Source organism: Macaca mulatta, chromosome 3 (assembly GCF_049350105.2).
Source record: "Macaca mulatta isolate MMU2019108-1 chromosome 3, T2T-MMU8v2.0, whole genome shotgun sequence".
Lineage (NCBI taxonomy): Eukaryota > Metazoa > Chordata > Mammalia > Primates > Cercopithecidae > Macaca > Macaca mulatta.
The window spans coordinates 155,698,779-155,717,887 of NC_133408.1; the positions used below are offsets into that span (position 1 = coordinate 155,698,779).

General features: G+C 36.3%; 1 protein-coding gene across 2 annotated transcripts in view; it reads right to left on the minus strand.

Annotated features, from left to right (window-relative positions):
• The window catches only part of TFEC (transcription factor EC), a 199,884-nt gene extending 183,169 nt beyond the window's left edge, over nt 1-16,715 (minus strand). The window contains exon 1 of one of the 2 annotated variants that reach the window (XM_028846202.2): nt 16,603-16,715. The gene's annotated coding sequence lies outside the window, so the exon portion shown is untranslated. The remainder of the gene's footprint in view (nt 1-16,602) is intronic. The other variant, XM_028846203.2, reaches the window with a different exon arrangement.
• Nucleotides 16,716-19,109: the final 2,394 nt, after the last annotated feature.

Here is a 19,109-nt window from a genome sequence, read left to right on the forward strand (position 1 = left end):
GAACAATTTAAATTAATATATTCTCATCATGTTAATGTCATAAATAATAAATCATCTTTATGGGGATTTTTCTAAATTTTTAGTAATTTTTTAATAACTAAGTGAAAAAAGTTGCTGTTGTTGTTACAATGTTATCTTGCAACAAACTATGGAACTACTCAAGTTATAATAGGTGTCTTTAGTCATCTTCTAAACAAGTCAACTCATTAATCTAAAAACATGCTCAGTACAACTGGACAAAGGTAAAATGGACAGAGTCCCTTGTGTATGGAAATGTGTGCTTTGTTTTCTTTGTTTTTCATTCTCAGCTTCTTTAGAAAAGAATGTTAATGACCACCATCCAAAGACCACTGGAAGCACAGAGGCAGTAAAAGTTGGATGTATTATTTGCTGAAGCAGCGACCACCATATCCCATGAGGAGCTCTGAAGTATCTGCAAAAAGGTGCTATGGGGAGCAGGTAACAGAAGTGGGGCTTGTATTACATGATTTTTTGGAAGGGTTCAAAGAAGGACTTAGCTAGAGACTGAATGTTATCAAAAAGTGGGGCTAATTCAACAACTGGATATCAGTGATTTTCTAAGAAGCAGAAAAACAGTGAGTTTAAGGCTGCAATTGGTAAATAGTCACTCATGTTAACCAGGAGGGAAAGCTATTTGGTCTTTTTTGTGGTTTGCACACAGTCCTTGTTCAGATATGACTATGGGCTGGTTTGGGGTTTATCCCTTTTCATCATGATCACAGAGTGATATCACAAGATACTGGTGCCATTTAGGTTAATCAAGAGAACACTGTGCCAGGCTAGTAACCAGTGGGCAGCTGTCAGAGCAGCTCTTTTTCTTTCCCAAGCACAATTTTCTATGATGAAAAGATTCCCCATATGGCTAGAAGAATGTACATCTTCAGAGGCCCAAGGGATTCTCCATTTTCTTCACAACTCCCAAACAATAAGATTTGCTATGAACTCCTCTGGTCTCTATGAGATACGCTAGCCATAAACTGGTAGAGGAGGAAACAAAATATGAGGATCATTCATATTTGAAGTGATGGATTAATAAGAATACTGATAAGACTCGAGGTTGTGGACACATTTTAAGGAATCTATCTTTATTTTTCAGAATGTACTCCCACATACAGCTGGGTCCTACCAGCTCCAGTTGTACTGTATGACTCCCACCGCATTTGCAACAATTAAGGGCAGCAGAGGTAGACACCTGACCCTAGTTGAACCAATCAGATTCCTCCACCCAGAAATTTGGAACTGGGACTTAGAGAAGTCAAATGAGTTCCACATGCAGCTGAAATTGCCACAGGTTAACTTGGGGGCTCTTCAGATGCTCTTAAGGTGCTCTTTTTCTCATGTGCCCAGAGGGTCACAGAAAGCCAGGCTATGAAAAGAAGAAAGGATCAGAAATACAGAGAGAAGCAGAGATGCAGACAGAGGAAGGATTCTAAAAATTTTCAGTTCCTGTTTCCAGTCTCTTCCTGAAGTCCATTCTCACCCTTGAATTCCCCGTGTCTTTTTAATAAATTCCCCATTTTTGTTAAAGCCAGCTCAAAAGTAGTTGTTATTTATAACAAAAAAGTCTTAAGGATCAATAATAAAAAATGTAATGCCTGGTATAAATGTAGCATAGACCACTGATTATTTATAGAACCCTCTGAGTTTTAGCTGAATACCTGGTTGTTGAGGTAAACCCTGCATTTCCCAGCCTCCCTTGCAGTTAGGTGTCACCGTGTGACTAAGTTCAGGCTCACAGGATGTGAATGAAGGTCAGGCATGCGACTTTGAAGTTATCTCCTTTAGACAAGAAGCCTGCCCTCAATTTCCTCTTTTACAACTTCTCACAAGCTGGATAATGGTGACCACTGGGACAATTGCCTTGAACCAGAGACAAAAACACATTTGAGAAGGACAGAGCCAATCTACCAACAAATGTACTGGTTGACCTTCAGGAGAAAAGATTCTACCAAGATCTTCAGACCACCTGCCTGACTTTGGACTATTCACACAACAGAAAATAAACTCCTATCTTATCTGCACCTCTATACTATGAGATCTTTTTGATACAGAAGACTGGACTCCCCTAATCAATACAGAGAGGTTGTCATGACAGACCTTAAGAGAAAATGCAGAATAAGCCAAGCAGAGGATATGAGGGTAATAATTCTCATTCCAGGATGAAAAACTGAATGAAGTGCAACATGAAAGGGATAAACATCAGTCCAGGGTTTCCAAGCTGGAAGTCGATAGAGAAAATATATTTAGTGAACTGACATTGCTGAAGTCTAAATCAAGAAACTGAATAGATGTCTTTCCAAACTGAGTTCTGCACATCACCCCTTGCTGTGTATATGATTGATGCTTCTATAGGGAACTGCAGGATCCTGGCAATTAGAAAGAGATCTGGGAAGAGTCAGAGAAGTGAGGAAATGTGCTCTCCAGGTGCCTCCAGCGTGTCTCTATCTCTACTCCTTCTGCAAACACATCACAATGCCCTTAATTATAATGTTTAGTACAGGTTTATGGGGAGAAGGGAAATCATAGAAGAGACTAGAGACAAAGGGCTCCCAGACATTCTTCCTTATCCTAGGTTTTTATAAACATTTGTTGATTCACTGACATTTAGCTATTAAAAAAGGTAGAGCCTCGCCGGGCGCAGTGGCTCACGCCTGCAATTCCAGCACTTTGGGAGGCCAAGGTGGCCGGATCACAAGGTCAGGAGATCGAGACCATCCTGGCCAACATGGTGAAGCTCTGTCTCTACTAAAAATACAAAAATTAGCCGGGTGTGGTGGCATGTGCCTGTAATCCCAGCTACTTGGGAGGCTGAGGCAGGAGAGTCACTGGAACCAGGGATTCGGAGGTTGCAGTGAGCCAAAATTGTGCCACTGCACTCCAGTCTGGCAACAGAATGAGACTCCGTCTTGGAAAGAAAAAAAAAGAAAAAGTAAAAGAAAAAAAAAGGTAGAGCCTCAACACAATAACTCTAAGAAATATCACTCATCTGGGTATTTGGATTATTAAACTGAAGTATTCACAAGGCATAACCCAAAGGTTACAGGTTTTGGCAAACTGAATCATGTTAAGTGAATTCGGCAGGCAGTCCACTAAGATTTTATAAGATTTGTGATTGTTAATTTTTTGTGTCTACTTGACCCGGCTACAGTGCCCAGTTTGTTTGGTCAAACACGGTCTAGATATTGGTATGGAGGTATTTTTTAATGTGATTTACACTGACATTTTTTTTTTTTTTAGAGACGGGCATCTCACTATGTTACCCAAGGTGGTCTCAAACTCCTGGGTTCAAATGCTCCTCCCACCTCCATCTCCCAAAGCATTGGAATTACGGGCATGAGTCACCATGCCTGGCCTCAACATTGACATTAACATCAGTAGAATTTGAATAAAGAAAATTAATCTCCATAATATTAGTGGGCTTCATCCAATCAGTTGAGAACCTTAAGAGTAAAGACTAAGGTTTCCAGAAGAAGCAACAATTCTGCCTCAAGATTGCAACATAGAATTCCTGCTTCAGTTTCTGACTTATTACCCTGCCCAGAAGATTTTAGATTCAAGACTGCAACATCAGTTCTTACCTGAATCTCTGGTCTGCCAGCCCACCACAGTCATGTGAGTCAGTTACCACTCTCTCTCTCTCCCTATCTCTCTATCTCTCTTTCTCTCTCTCTAGATAAATAGATATATTCTGTTTCTCTGAAGAACGCTGATTAATATAGACTATATTGCTAGGAAAAATTCAATCCTAGCCAACTGTAGCAAAAAAGTAAAAGTAAATACAAATAAAACTGTATTCTATAACAATCACCCCACCTTTTTCCTTCCTACCTTAGGAAAGTTTTGATTTATGAAATTATTCTTTTCACAAGAGTAAATTATTCAAACAGCTTGAGACTGGTTCCTCTTCTCTCCCTGAAAATTCACCTGTCCTAAATCTTTTCTCTTCCTTCCCAAATGATGGTCACCTTACTAATAATAAAATTCATGCTCATGAGAGTGTAGATTGATATCTACAAATCTCACCGCCACCCATGAGCTATCTGGCGACTGTGACTCCTGCTTTTGCTGTCCTATGTGAAGTAGCTAAAACAGTCATCTTTAGGCCACAGGTGAACAGAGGAGAAAAATCACTGGGTCAGAAGGGGTCAGACAGCACCCATCAACTCATAGTACAGGGGCCGCTTCCTTTGGTGTACACACATATAAGACCATAACTGTTAGACTCACATCTAGCAGATGCTGTGAACTCAATGAATTACAGGAAATTCTTAGAAGCCAGAGTATTTCTACACAAATACCAAGATCCCAGAAGCCAAAAATAAACTTTTGATTTGTTGAGGGACCTCAGAGATATTATCAGGTCTCAAGGAGTTTCAGTTTCAGACATACTCTCAGGAACTCAAGTTATTTTGGGTTAACTTAGGTCCAGGTGACAGACTGAATCCACACACAAATGGACCTGAATTCTTCAGTTACTGACTTAGGAATGTCCATGGCATCCACTAAAATCAGGTCATTCTAGAGCAGGCAAAACTTCTCAGATTGCTTGTAAGTTAAAATGCCAAAACTCCTATAACAACCAATAAAGTAACACTTTAAGATTCAAGTATGGTACATAATTAAAAATCAACTATCACTATTTCCTTTATATTTTTGAACTCAAATTAAAACTGAGACAGACGAATTCAAAGTAATAGACACAGGTAAAACAACCACTGACAGGAAATGAAAGTTTGAATTCTGTTTCCAGCAATAATGGAAGACAAGTAATTAAGTGAAAAACCTACAAGCACAGTATACCCAATAATGTTAACTAGCAGTTATAAAACTCATTTTGACACCTGTCTTGGCAAGGGAAGACAGTCAAGGAATTCCCCAACCAGGAGAAACACAAGAAACTGCAGATCTACAAAGACAAGTAAGTCTCAGAGTAGGAATATTCCCGGGACTTCTTGCCAATTCCTGACAAACCAGAGTTCAAGATTCAATAAGTTTGCACTTGAGGGATGACAGGCAGAGTCCAGGACCTGAGTATAACAAAGAAAACCTACCAAAACCAGGACCCTCAAAAAAAGAGCATTATCATCAGTGTCTGAAAGAAATATCCCTGTATAGTGTCTATGGAGACAACCTGCCTATTGCAGCTTTGCCTCTGAGTGGAGGACAGAAAGAGGTTGGAGAAATTTAATGATCTTCAATTCCTAATCACAAGCCTCCATCTCAGGTGCCTAAGGCAAGAATTCACATCACCTATATAGTTCAAAATAACCATATTGGAAAAAGCAGATTAAAGTGATCCAGGGTTGGTAGGATACACAGTTTCCTGACAAAAGGAACCCAAACCTTCTATAGACAAATTCACTTTAATACATACCTTAAGAAAGTCCCACAGTTAATGCTCTGAGATTGACTCACAGTGAAAAGTCAACCAAATTCCAAAGAACAAACAACCATGAGGGAGAATCAAGATTTAAACTAGTAACTGCCAAGTAAGGCCGTCAAAGATGGCTGCTTTTATAATATCAGAAGAAGCCTACAAAATGAGTTTACCTGATGTATTTAAATAAATAAAAGAGACTACTGAAAGTGCAATGAAGAAAGAAAATACTATGAGAGCTGACCAGACATATTTGAAAAAGAACAAAATAAAATGTTTTGAAGTAAGCAATGTGATAACTAGAATTAGGAACTCAAAGTTTGGATTAAGCAACAGATTAGACAAAGATGAAGACAAATTTGTGAACTGTGAGACATATCTGGATAAGTTACTCAAAATGAAACACACAGGATCAAAAGAGTGGAAAATATGAAAGTTAAAAGATGTAAAAATAGAGATTCCAACATATATCTGTCTAATTAGAGTTTCATAAATGGAGGAAAAAAAGATGTAGAAGAAATATTCACAAATATAATGACAGACATTTCCTGATATGATGAATATGCAAACCTTCAAATCTAGGAAGTTCAATGTCTTTATCAGAATTACGTAAAAGAAATCTATACCTAGACATATTATAGCGAAACTGCAGAATATCAAAGACAAAGAGTTCTTAAAACATCCAAAAGGAAAAGACAGATTAGCTAAAAAGAACAATAATTTGACTAATGGATGATTTCTCAATGACGATAATGGAAGAGTGGAAAATAATAATTTCAAAGTACTAACAAAAATGTAGCCGTCAACCTAGAATCTTATACCCTATGAAATTATCTCTTATTCAATCATTCACTCCATTTAACAAAAATATATTATGTACTTACTATGTGTTGGATAGTGATGAGAATTCGTCAATAGATAAAATAGACAAAAAACATTCCTGCTCCACTAGAGTTTACATTTCAGTGGGGGAAAAATAATAACTCTAATACATAAGTAAAATATGGTATGAAAACATTGGACCCAGATAAAGGAAGTAAGATTGACAAGTAGCAGAGGTCTACAAATTTAAATAGGGCTATTGGAAGAGAATTCATAAAGAAGGCGAGATTTAAGCAAAGACTTCAAGTTAGTTAGGGATTTCTGGCAAGGAAGAGTGTACTAGACAGAGATAATAGACAGTACAAAGCCCTGTGGTCAGAGTATTCCAGAAACAGGAGGCCAATGTGGATGGAACCCACATAAAGAAATATGTGAGAAAGTCTGAATTTATTTTAAAAGAATTATTGATCGATCTTAAATTCAAAATAGACTCTAGGCAATAGGGCATCCATGCGGTAAACTGCTTTACAACAGCCAACATAAAACCAAATGGAAATTTGACAAAACCAAATATACTTTCTCCTCCCTATCTTGTTTCCCCACCAAGTAAATTCTGAAATTGAAAAGTTTGTTTCTGTTGGCTTTAACATCCAAATAATTACATATGCCAAAAGACCAATATCTTTTTCACACTTAATCTAAAATTAACTATTAATAACTATAAAAGTATGGTTGTTATACTTTGTTTGCTTTCATAGTTTTACTACTAGTCTTGTATTTCTTACTTAAAATTGCTCAGTGTTAATCAGAAGGCCTAACTTCTGTTAAAGCTCCTCCTCTTTGGGTGGAACTGTAAATGCCCATTCTCAACTTCACTCTATTTTCAAGATTTTCAATGATATGCATGAATTATTTTTACAATAGAAAAAAAGTTATCTAGTAAATTTTAGAATTCAGGGAATAAATTGCATTGTAACAGCTGGGACATCCAATACAATATTGAATACACGTAATGACACTGGACATTCTTGTCAGTTTTATTTTGGAGAAACTAGAACTATAATTCAATGGCATAAAAAAATTTTTAAAAAACTATGACCTACCTTCCTTATCGGTAACCAAACCACCACAGTCACACGGTTATATATCACATAGTTGGGGATACTAAGGAAAAACAACAGCAACAACCCTGGCACCCACTCTTCAAATAAAATGTTTGCATTTGTATTGTCACATTATTTTCTTGCAGAGTGTATAGTTAGGGGAATGCTATTTTAATATTGTGCTAAAGGAAGTGAAACTAACACTAAAAATTCATAAGAAGAGTTTTCATGTTCTTATATTAGCATTCAGAGGTAGAGTAAGGGTGATTGGAAGGCATGTGAGTGTGACTCAAACCCACATCATATTTGTTTATATTAAAATAATGCCTTCCGGACATATAGCTTTGTCCTGAATCAAAGTGCTAAACATTAATTTTTGTGTGCATCACTCTTAAATGAGAATAATTAATGTAAAATCAGGATTTGGAGTTTTAAAATTATGAATTCTAAACATATTTTATCCAAACCACAGTATTCTCACTGGTCTCCTTTGGAAAGAATGCAGTGCACTGTTAGTGAGTTTTTGTGGCATTTCATATGCTCAATCAGTAGCATATTAAAATAAAGAAATATGTGAGAAAGTCTGAATTTCTTTTAAAAAATGATTGATCAATCTTAAATTCAAAATAGATTTCTTCTAACACTAATCTAAACATAGAATATTTTCTTTGACATTATGTCAGAATTTTTTTTTTTCTTTTTTGAGATGGAGTCTCCCTCTGTCACCCAGGCTGGAGTGCAGTGGCACGATATCAGCTCACTGCAACCTCTGCCTCCTGGGCTCAAGCAATTCTCCTGCCTCAGCCTCCTGAGTAGCTGGGACTACAGGCGCCACTGCCACACCAGACCAATTTTTGTACTTTTAGTATAGATGGGGTTTCACCATGTTGGCCAGGCTGTTCTTGAACTCCTGGCCTCAAGTGATCTGCCCACCTCGGCCTCCCAAAGTGCTGGAATTACAGGCATGAGACATTGCGCCCAGACCTAGCTGTTGAAATTTTTATTCTTCAGTTGGATTTTTCTTCTTCTCCTTGTGGTAGAGTTTGTTTTTTGTTTTTGTTTTTGTTTTTTTTCAAAAATGAGAACTTGTTACAATGGAATTTTTTTTCATTCAACAAGACAAATATGCTTATCTCTTAATATCATTATAAAAACCTTTATATTTGGGATATTTGCATTTTTAATGGGTGAAATAATGCATGGACATATCTAATCTCAGATAATATGAAGTGCCAGATTTAACTGGTTTATAAAATACTACTGAAACCTGAATTGATTTGTTTCACTGGATTAAATATTTGTTTTCCATCCATACTAATTCAGGAAGCACCTTGGATGTAAACAAAGATAAAATTTCTGGAAGATTTTTCATTTCTTCCCAATACAGGAAGTAGAATAGTTTTAACAAATATAAATCTCTCTGTGACCACTTTTTCTCAAAAATAATAGATAGTAAACCCTTTCTTATTGAGGGTGCAGAGTAATACTCATCCCTCCAAGTACACCTAAACTTTGAATTAATAAAAACGTGGTATTTAGGAGCAATTTGAACAAAAGGTTTAGTTCAGTTAAAAAATGTCAAGGACTCTCATTGCCAGCCAAGATAGAAGAACAAGGATCATATTTACCCTCATACCTTAAACAACTAAAAAAATCAAACAAAACATACGAAACAATTTTCCAACAGTGAACAACAGGGACCACAGAAGTAGGATCCTGATAGAAGAAAAATAAAGTAGGGAATAAACCCAGGAAGAGGGAATCTAAACAGAGTCCAGTGTTCTTTTTGCATTGAGAAGACAGAGATGAGAATTTGGGAGGCTCAATGCTGTTACAATTTGCAGGGCAGAGTTTACCAAAGTAAAAAGAGCTGCAAAGAGAAGAAGCTCCTGAGATCTGCAGAGGGTTCCCCTAGAGTCTTCAAGCAGGTACTGATCAGGGCATGTGTGTAAGCAAACTACATGAGACCAGGCAATGACTGGAGAGGAGCAGGAGGAGCAATTTCCAGAGATCATATAAAGCTGGGAATGGTTATTTCCAAAAGCCAGAGGGGAGAAATATTATATTACACAGGACATGCATCAAGAAATGTACTCAGAATCGTATTGCCTTAGTAATGGGGACAAAACCAGCCTCCTCTGGTTCCACCTAGCAAAGTTGAAAAAGTAGTTGTGAAAGGATAAATATGTTTTGGAGCAACTTAATTGCATCCCAGAACAAAGCTCAAAAGTATTTTCTTAAAAAAAAATACTAAAAATTCCATAAGCTCACAATGGTTGAGATCCAATCAAAAATTATTAGACATGTAAGAAATTAGGAAAATATGACCAATGAGAAGGAGAAAAATCATTCAACAAAAACTGACCAGTGAATGATGCAAATGACAGAAATAGTAAAAGTACATTGAAACAGCTACTATGACCCCACACCATATGTTCAAGAAGGTAGACGAAAGCATAAGCATGTTGAGGAGAGCCATGAAAGATATGTTTAAAACCTAAATCTAAGTTATAGAGGAAGAAAGTACAATGCCTAAAATAAAAATTATACTGGACAATATAAATCCCAGCCTGAAGGCTGGAAAAATTTGCAATCAGGAAATACCAACAGGCTGGACAAATAGCAATGACATCCCTTATCCTTTGAGCAAATTAGTTAGGCAGTGGTGGTGATGTTGTGGGTGTTTTCTTTGTTTTGTTTTGTTTTGTTGAGACAGAGTCTCGTTCTGTTGCCCAGACTGGAGTGCAGTGGCTTAATCTTGGCTCACTGCAATCTCTGCCTCCTACATTCAAGCAATTCTCCTGCCTTAGCCTCCTGAGTAGCTGGGATTTACAGGTGAACCACCACACCCGGCTAACTTTTGTATTTTTAGTAGAAATGGGGTTTCACCATGTTGGTCAGGCTGGTCTCAAACTCCTGACCTCGTGATCTGCCCACCTCAGCCTCCCAAAGTGCTGGGATTACAGCGTGAGCCACCACGCCTGGCTGGTTATTTTTGATTTCTTTGTTGTCACAGTTGTGGTTATTGCTTTCTGTTTTGCACTCCTCCTCTGATCATTCACTTTACCAGTAGTAATTAACAATAATTGGACAAAGAGAAAAAAAAAAAAACTCTTCCTTCCTTTACTATTTTAGCAAACCAAATAAAATATATAATGAAGTAAAAATTTTAAACAACTAGGTAAGATAGCAATGAATTGGACACTGCATAAAAAAAATTAGGAGAGTTAAATAAATAGCAACAGAAATTGTTGTACAAAATTAAACAAAGACAGAAAAAGACTGAAAAAATTAAGAGGACACCAGTGAGCTGTGAGATAACTTCAAGTGCCCTGATATATATGTAACTGGAATCAAAGAAAAAGGCAGAAAACAGAAAAAAGTGTCCCCAGGTTTTAAAATCTCATGTCTGTGACCCATCCCTTAAAGCATGGGATTAGATGAAATTGTAAGGAGAGAAGAGAGATTCTGCTCTGACTTAATGGTAAAGTACATAGGGCCAGCTAACCATTGTCTTGAAACAGACATTAAGAGGACTATTCTTTAATTTTAGTCATGCATCTTGAGCTCAATGGCCATCCTTCAAATGATGCTAGTCTTCCTATTCCTTATAAACATCCTCCCAAGTTGATATATGTACTGGGTGACCGTATGAGAGGGTGAGATGAATAAAACAGTCCAGGCTTAGAGAGAGAATAATTTTTCCAGGCTCTGAAACTCTGTCGATTTCAAATGCACCTCTTTTTCTTTCTCTCCCTCATCTCCATCCCTCACTTTCTTCAGATGGAAGCTTTACTATCTCCTGGTATATCACTGAGCTCCTATTCGAAATCACACTTGAAGGAGTACGTAACTAATATGTACTCCTTCAAGAGTCATAACTCTTGAAAGCATGGTAGGATTGATGGTATTCATTCAGGTATATTTTTATTTATTTAAAAGCTTCTATGAGTTAGGAGCTATGAAATGGACTGGGAATATATTCATGAACAAGGCAGATACATTCCTGATCCATGGAAATTACAGACTGCCTAGAGAGATTGGCATTACACTCATAATAGCATTAATAAATATATAATTCTTTAAGATACTAATATTAAGTATTAATATTTGCCTCAGCCTAATTCCTTTCTCCCAAGTTCTGTTTTATTATCATAGGGCACCAGATATCCCTGCAAACTACATATTCCAGAATTTTTTGCCAGTTGACCTCCAGTTTGGTTTGGCCAATAAGAGGCGCTGGTGCAAGATTAGAAGGTAGTAGGAGCGGAGAAATCACGGATCTTCCTTTCTCGGATATTAATTCTTCTCTCTTTGTTTCGTGGTGGTATCTCTGAAAGGGACTAGAAACCTTTCACAGGGGTCCCAGCCTTGGCCCTGATTTTTCCTCTTCTGCCATACTATCCCTTGTCAAATTTTCCTCTTTGGTGGTTCTAGCCTTGCTATGCACCCCCAGAAGTCACAAATACACTCTCGGTCTCTGAGTTAGCTCATTTTCAGTTATTGCTTTCAATACTTTCACCAGTTGTGTAACCAATCCCCTCTATTAGGTTCAATCTCCTTGAAACACTTAGTACAATTTCTGTTTCCCTGACTGAAACACATCATTCTGATGAGTGTTACATATGTGGTCCAATGAGCATACAAATGGGAGATCTAATCTCTTCTGAGAAATTAGAGATAGTTTCCTTAAAGAACTAATATTTAAACCAAGAACTAGAGAATGAATAGAAATTAGCTAAGGGAAAGGAAGCAACCACACCCACATGATCAATCATCACATTTACTTAAGATATCGAAGGACTATTTTACAAAACGCAATTTCTCGCTACGCTACAGTTGACATATTTCCATGTCGTACTTCTTACTGTGCCATTGGGCCTACAGCAAACCTGCCAGCATCTATCTCAGATGGCTAACTCAAAGGTTTTTTGTTTTTGTTTTTAAAGTTGATCCCGTTAAACTCAAGCACATTTGCTTTCTACCAACTCTGATGTCTTTGCAGTGCCAAAAAAAAAGAAAAAGAAAAGAAAAATGCATTGCCAAGGAGAAATGTCCAGCTGTGAATGTCCTTATGCCCTTGTTTTTAGCAACATCTCCAAAGCATGGTCCCCACTTGGCCATCCTCAGGCCACATGTTTAATCAGGACTTTTAGCATGTCAAAAAGATTAGGTTGGCAGACTGAATGACTGCTTCTATCATTCTATTATTTTTATAACATTCTTTGTCACGTGGCTGCCTGATTATTAAGATCTACTTTACCAGTAAAATAAAATGCCCTGTTCTTCCCCAGCTCTCAGATTGGTTTTACCGATTTTCTTTCTCTTTTGTCCCCAATATGGCTCAGCACAGCGCCTTTACTGATCCTTTGATACTTTATGCATTACGGAGTTTGGGGCACACATTTTGATTTTTTAAAAATATTGCATTAATATATTATTTATCTTGATTTCGGAGTTGTTTTGTTTTGTGTTCCCTTAAATTTTGTACCTGAGGCAAGGACTTCATTCTCCTGGCCCTGGTCCTGATGCTGAAGGAGTCCTGGTTACTCCTCGAAAGAATTTTAGCCTGTGCTGAGAGTAGAGTGGGACACGTATGCCTACACTGCCCCAGAGGCTCCCAGCCATTGGAAAGACAGAAACAGCCAGAGGGAGAGAGGGATTTCATTCTCTTAAATCACATTCGAAGACAGGTCATGGAGTGTGCTTGGAGCAGAGCATGTAGCATAAACAAATTTGGATATTAGATACAATTATTTCTGAAACATTTGTCTATAAAAATTTGAATATTAGATACAATTATTTCTGAAACATTTGCCTCTAAAAATATGTATCATAGGTGTCAAATAGATTTTAAGATAAAAAATATTTTTTTAAATGAACTTCATATCAGTCCTACTTCTAAGATCATAATCAAACCACAATTAGCAAAAGACATTAAAAACATAGGTAAACAAGATATTACAAAACAGAGAGATAATTTATTCATGTGGGCTTCTCCATAGCTACACCCAGGCTTGTGTGTATTTTAAGCTATCTATTGTGTGTGTGTGTGATTCTTTAGAATTTCTACTTGATTTCTCAAGGGCTTGCTTTTACAATTTCTAGGTGTAGCCCACAAATATGCCATCTTCCATATCAATGTTAACAGGCCTCCATTTAATACAAATAGAGCCCAGGATGTGGGGCTCCTAATGTTTTCTTGTTTGTGCATGGTAAAGGCATTCATACCTTCATCTCCTCATCTCCTAAATGAAGGTTTTGGACTAAATGGCCATTAGCATACTTTGCCATTTTCACATCCTGTGATCAAATAATTCTGTTCCACATATACATTTTATACCATATGGAAGGCTTAGCTTAAGTTGACCTTATTGGTACTTTTTTTTAAATCCTATCTTTTCTTTAATACTGAATTTTATTTTGAAATAACTACAACTAAAGCGGAGCACTTGGACAATGATTTGTGGACTTCCAATCGTAGCAAGAGTTTTGATTTCATACATTAGGCCTCCACTGATCTTTCCCATACTCTCTTAGGTTCTGTTTTAAAATTTTATCCTTCTTTCATCATATTCCCTAAAATTTTCCTGTATCTCAATGCTTTGATACTTTCACATGCAGAAGAGTGAAAGCATAGCACTGCTCACATTTATTAACAAGCGTTTATTTTTCCTTTGCCCCCTCTTTCTTTCCCACTTTTTTTCTCTATTCTCTTTTCCTTTGTCTTCCTTTGACTCACTTTTCCCATTTTCTCCTTTCTTCCTCTTCTTATTTTCACTTATGACAGTTAACATGGTCCTAGATGTTCCAAAAAAAAAGTAAGCAAGCACAAATAACATTACAAATTGAATTTTATTCAACAGTTAATTTATGCATTTGAAATTCGATGCATATAGAATAACACAATAAGAAAAAGGTATTCCAAACTGAAATGGGTTTGTGATTATAAATAGTACGTGGTGACTGAAAGTAACTTTAGTAGGGAATGAGCAGTCATGGGAAAAATGGAAATCAGGATTCTAAGGGAAATTAAAAAAAAATAATATGTTGAGTGTAGGGCTAGGAAGTGATTAGGAGATGAATACATGCAAAAATGCCCACATTATTTTAGCTCTTTTTAGGGAAGTTGGACTCCTGACAATTCTTTTGACTGTTGCCTTACCTTAAAAGCCTTCCCTAGGCATCCCCAAATTCAGTGGTCCAGCCCCACTTTCTTTTCTCACCTGTATTCTAATACAGTCACACACAGAACTTCTGTCACACCGAAGGTACTTATTCACTTGCACATCTGCTGTCCTGCTTCCCACTAAACACCAGTCCCCTGTAGGACATGGCTGTACATTATTCAGCCTTGAATCTGAAATCTGACACATATCAGACACCTATCTTCAAATTCTCTGTCCCCCATTTACTATTCATGCAGACACACACAATATTTCTTTTAATATTTCGGAGTCACAATCTCCTTATTTGTAAAATTAGGAAAATATTACCCCTTTTTGTGTTATTCTATATGCATTGAATTAAAATAAAATAGATAGGTTTGAGCCTTCCTTAAAAACTGAAGAACTACCCAAACTTTTGTTTTTGAAAGCTTAACACATTTTGGAAGAAGTCTTCTCCGAGCACCCTATATTTGTCATCTAAATTTTTTCAATATAATGCTATGAAAGAGTTTCTGGTCCATTTTGGAGCCTACAGAGTCTTTTTTAATGATTATTTCTCTCTTTTCTCCCTCATCTTCAATAAGTAATATCAGTTAAAACTCTTCGTAGCTTTAAATGAGCATTATGGACAAGAAAAGAAATACCTAAACTGAGTAAGCCAAATTACTTAGTCGTGCAAAATTATGCAAGCATCTGAAGCATGAATTCCCTCTTCTTGTCAGCTTTATGTAGTTTAAGCAACTAACTATATTTCTAGCCAAATTGAACACGCTAACATCTTAATTATGCTCATTAAGCCATTTATTATTTTATTTTCTCAAAATTCTGACACAATTCCCAAAAAAGTGAAAAGTGTGCTAATGAAAATTAATGATAGCCAAAGGAAAAAATTTGATGTTCTGTGGTACAAAAATATCTTATGAAGTTTGGTTGTGCTCTCCTTGCTTAAAGTACACAATAACAGATAAAATGTTAGGCTTTTTCTTTCTTTTGCAATAACATATTACTATAAAAATATGACACTAGGTCCCACTATAGTAGCACAAATCCTATTTTCTAGTATTTCACAAATCCTAATTTAATATGTGACTCGAAGAGGACATTTTCTTATTATATTTGCTTTTGTTTTTGATATTTGCTCATATTAAAAGATGAAGTAACAAAAATTTACAAAGATTTCTTCATTTTTGCCCTAAAAGATTATAAAGTGTTTTGCTAATTTATTTATTATATAATTTGTCATGCTTCAAGCAATAATGAAACTTAGTTTTACAAATATGAGTTTGAATAACTTGTGTTTTATACCATTCATATATGGTTCAACTGACTCACAGTTTTTATACGTAACTTAACAGTTTTTATATGTAAATAACTCATTTACTTAAAGAGCTATCTGAAATAGAATTCAACATGATACAAGAAATAATCAATAAGGCACAAGTGTATTTACATTGATAATCAGAAATAAATGTCACTTTTACTAAATTATTAAATTTCATTTAAATTATTTATTTAAATTAGTAAAATTATTAAATTTTACTAAATTCAAATTTATGTATGCTGTACTTTAAGAATATAGAATTTTCAAAATTTCAAATTTGTGAAATATATTTTTATCAAAAATATACTTTGTAAAATAACCATTTTGTCTTGTGTTTTTTTGAGATGATTAATCAATGCTAGATTAATATATTCTACATTACATATAGTAATCATATTTTCAACCAATTCTTCAGAGACATATATATTGCATAAAAGGAGACAAAACGTAGGCTCGCCAATTCTCTATAAACTTCAGTGATATTTGAAACCACTTTGCACAGTCCAAAAAGAGTAACATTTAGAAGTCTTACAAAGCAATTATCCAATTTACCATTTCCTTTTCCTTCTAGTGAATTCACCACTGAAGCATTATAATCAAATATCACTCATAATAAACAAATAGCATTAAAAGTTGTATCTATTTCTTTCTGAGCTAATGTAAGTTAAAAGTTAATAATCTTAAACATTTAACCTAAATTGAAATTTATAGCCATATGATTTTAAAGCCCCAAATACGAGTGATTTTATACTTTGTAGTTCCAATTAAATAATTCAGAGGAAAAAGTACCTTTGCTGGTGGCTCAGGTGCAGAATCCATGAGAGTCAGTCTATCCATTTGTTTGGTATGTACCATAAGCATTATCTTTCTATTTACTCCCACTTCTCGTCTTTTTCTACTTCTAAGGGAGGCCAAGCTATATAAACCATGATTTAGTTCCTCTTTTTGACGTTACATTCATTTCTCCTATTTTCGTATAATGGTAAAGAGGAGGAGCAATATTTATGAGCTCATGATTTCCACAAATTGCGATTACAAACACCAGTCCAATTCTTTTCTTTTTTTCCTCTATGGAATACTTTACACGTGCTTAATAGAAAAAATTGAGTAGCAAGCACAGATTTAAATGTGCCATTAAGAGGACAATATTGTCACTGTTAGGTGAAAGCCCCTGGGAGAAAATAACTTGTCTCTCGATCATCATAATCTGGCCTCAGTTTCTCTGGATTTTACAAATCCTTCCTAGAGAAGTCAGCAAGTAAAACAAATTGGGCTTACCACATTTAAAGAGTCTTGTAAGGCAAGTTGGTTATCACCCCGGGAAATAGAAAGGGCAAAATGTGTGTGTGTATGTGTGTGTGTGTGTGTGTGTGTGTGTGTGTGAATATGTACATATGACAATTACCACCAGTGTTGACCATTTTCACTCAAATTCAATTCTTCTGTACTTGTAACTCACTCAAAGTTAGTAGTGGCCATGAGGCTAGTTCTGGTCAATGAAGAGGGAGGGTTGAAACACCTTCTTGCCAGTGCTTGACTGTACAGCTCTCCTCTGCAGCTGACTCAGTGATCGCCAAAGCAGGTGTCCAAACAGAGCTTCCACCAGCTCAGGCCTCAAGTGGTTCTGATGAACAAAGCTTCCTTATAAGCTATTTTGGACTCGTAGCATAAATGAAAAATAAACTATTTTATTACAACTACTGAGATCTGGGGAGTTGTATACTATAACCTAACCAATTCTGACTGACTCAGGAATTAGGTTATAATTAACATATTTTGAAAAGCAGTGTGCCATTTAATATCCACATCTAGAAGAACAACAATATCCTCTGCTCACTCCCAGTATAATATATGGGCTACCTTCCCTGTAGAGTGGATATGAGGAATAGCAGTATGAGAGAATGGAAAGAGAAGAAGGTTAGAAGACCTGGATACTTGTCCAAAGTAATGCAAACTAATTAGTAGCAGAGCTTGGTCCGCTCACTAACTTGTATGCAATACTGTGGACAAGTCTTTTCAGTACTCTAAACTCAAGTTTCTCATTTGTAAAGTGGAGACAATAATAGCTTCTCTGTCTTATAACAAAGGTGAGTATCAAATTTTTATGTGTTGCCATTACTAGATCATAGAAATATATTCTATCCCTCTCTAAATTCCCAATCTCCTAGTAAAATATCTTGCAGTACAATCAGTACTAAATAGGTGTTTAATAATTAATGGCAAATTCTATTCCAACAATTAGGTAAGCCTTTAACTAATGTTTAACTGTGGTTTATAGAATACACTTACTTCTTACCATGAGTTCCACATTGATGGATTCAAACAATCATAGAATGAAATTGTTTAGGAAAAAAGCAATAAAAAATAAGAATAAAATAATAAAAGCAATATAATAATTTGTATTTGTATTTTTATTGTTAACAAAAACAACAAGGCCGGGCGCGGTGGCTCAAGCCTGTAATCCCAGCACTTTGGGAGGCCAAGACGGGCGGATCACGAGGTCAGGAGATCGAGACCATCCTGGCTAACACGGTGAAACCCCGTCTCTACTACAAAATACAAAAAAAAAAAAAAAACTAGCCGGGCGAGGTGGCGGGCGCCTGTAGTCCCAGCTACTCGGGAGGCTGAGGCAGGAGAATGGCGTGAACCCGGGAGGCGGAGCTTGCAGTGAGCTGAGATCCGGCCACTGCACTCCAGCCTGGGCGACAGAGCGAGACTCCGTCTCAAAAAAAAAAAAAAAAACACAAAAAAACAAAAACAAAACAAAAAAAAACAACAAAATAAGTTTATTGTTTCATTAACAATAAAATAATTCAAATAAAAATGTAGTATAACAATTCTGTATATAGCATTTATATTGTGTTAGATATTACCAGTAATCTAAAGAGGATTTAAGGGGTCCTGGAACCAGTATCCTGCAGATACTGAGGGACAACTGTATGTGATAACATGTTCTTTATGAAGTACCTTGCTAGCAAAGTGTTTAATTACTTTTTAATATGTTAAATATTTATTAATCATCTACCACGTCAGGCACTGTTCTGAGCATTGGAGGAGTGAATCAGGGAACAAATTAGACAAATTATCTGCTATGATGGAGGAAAATAGACAGTGATAGGCAAAGGTTGTGTATAGTAGAAGAGGGGAGGAAAGAGTGAATTTCATAGATGGCCAGGAAAGGCCTCCTTTTAAGCTGACATTTGAGCAGTGAATTAAGTGAAAGAATGCAAACCGTGTAGGTACTTGAGGGACTGGCATTCCAGGCAGTGGGCACAGCATGTGTAAGGGCCCTGAGA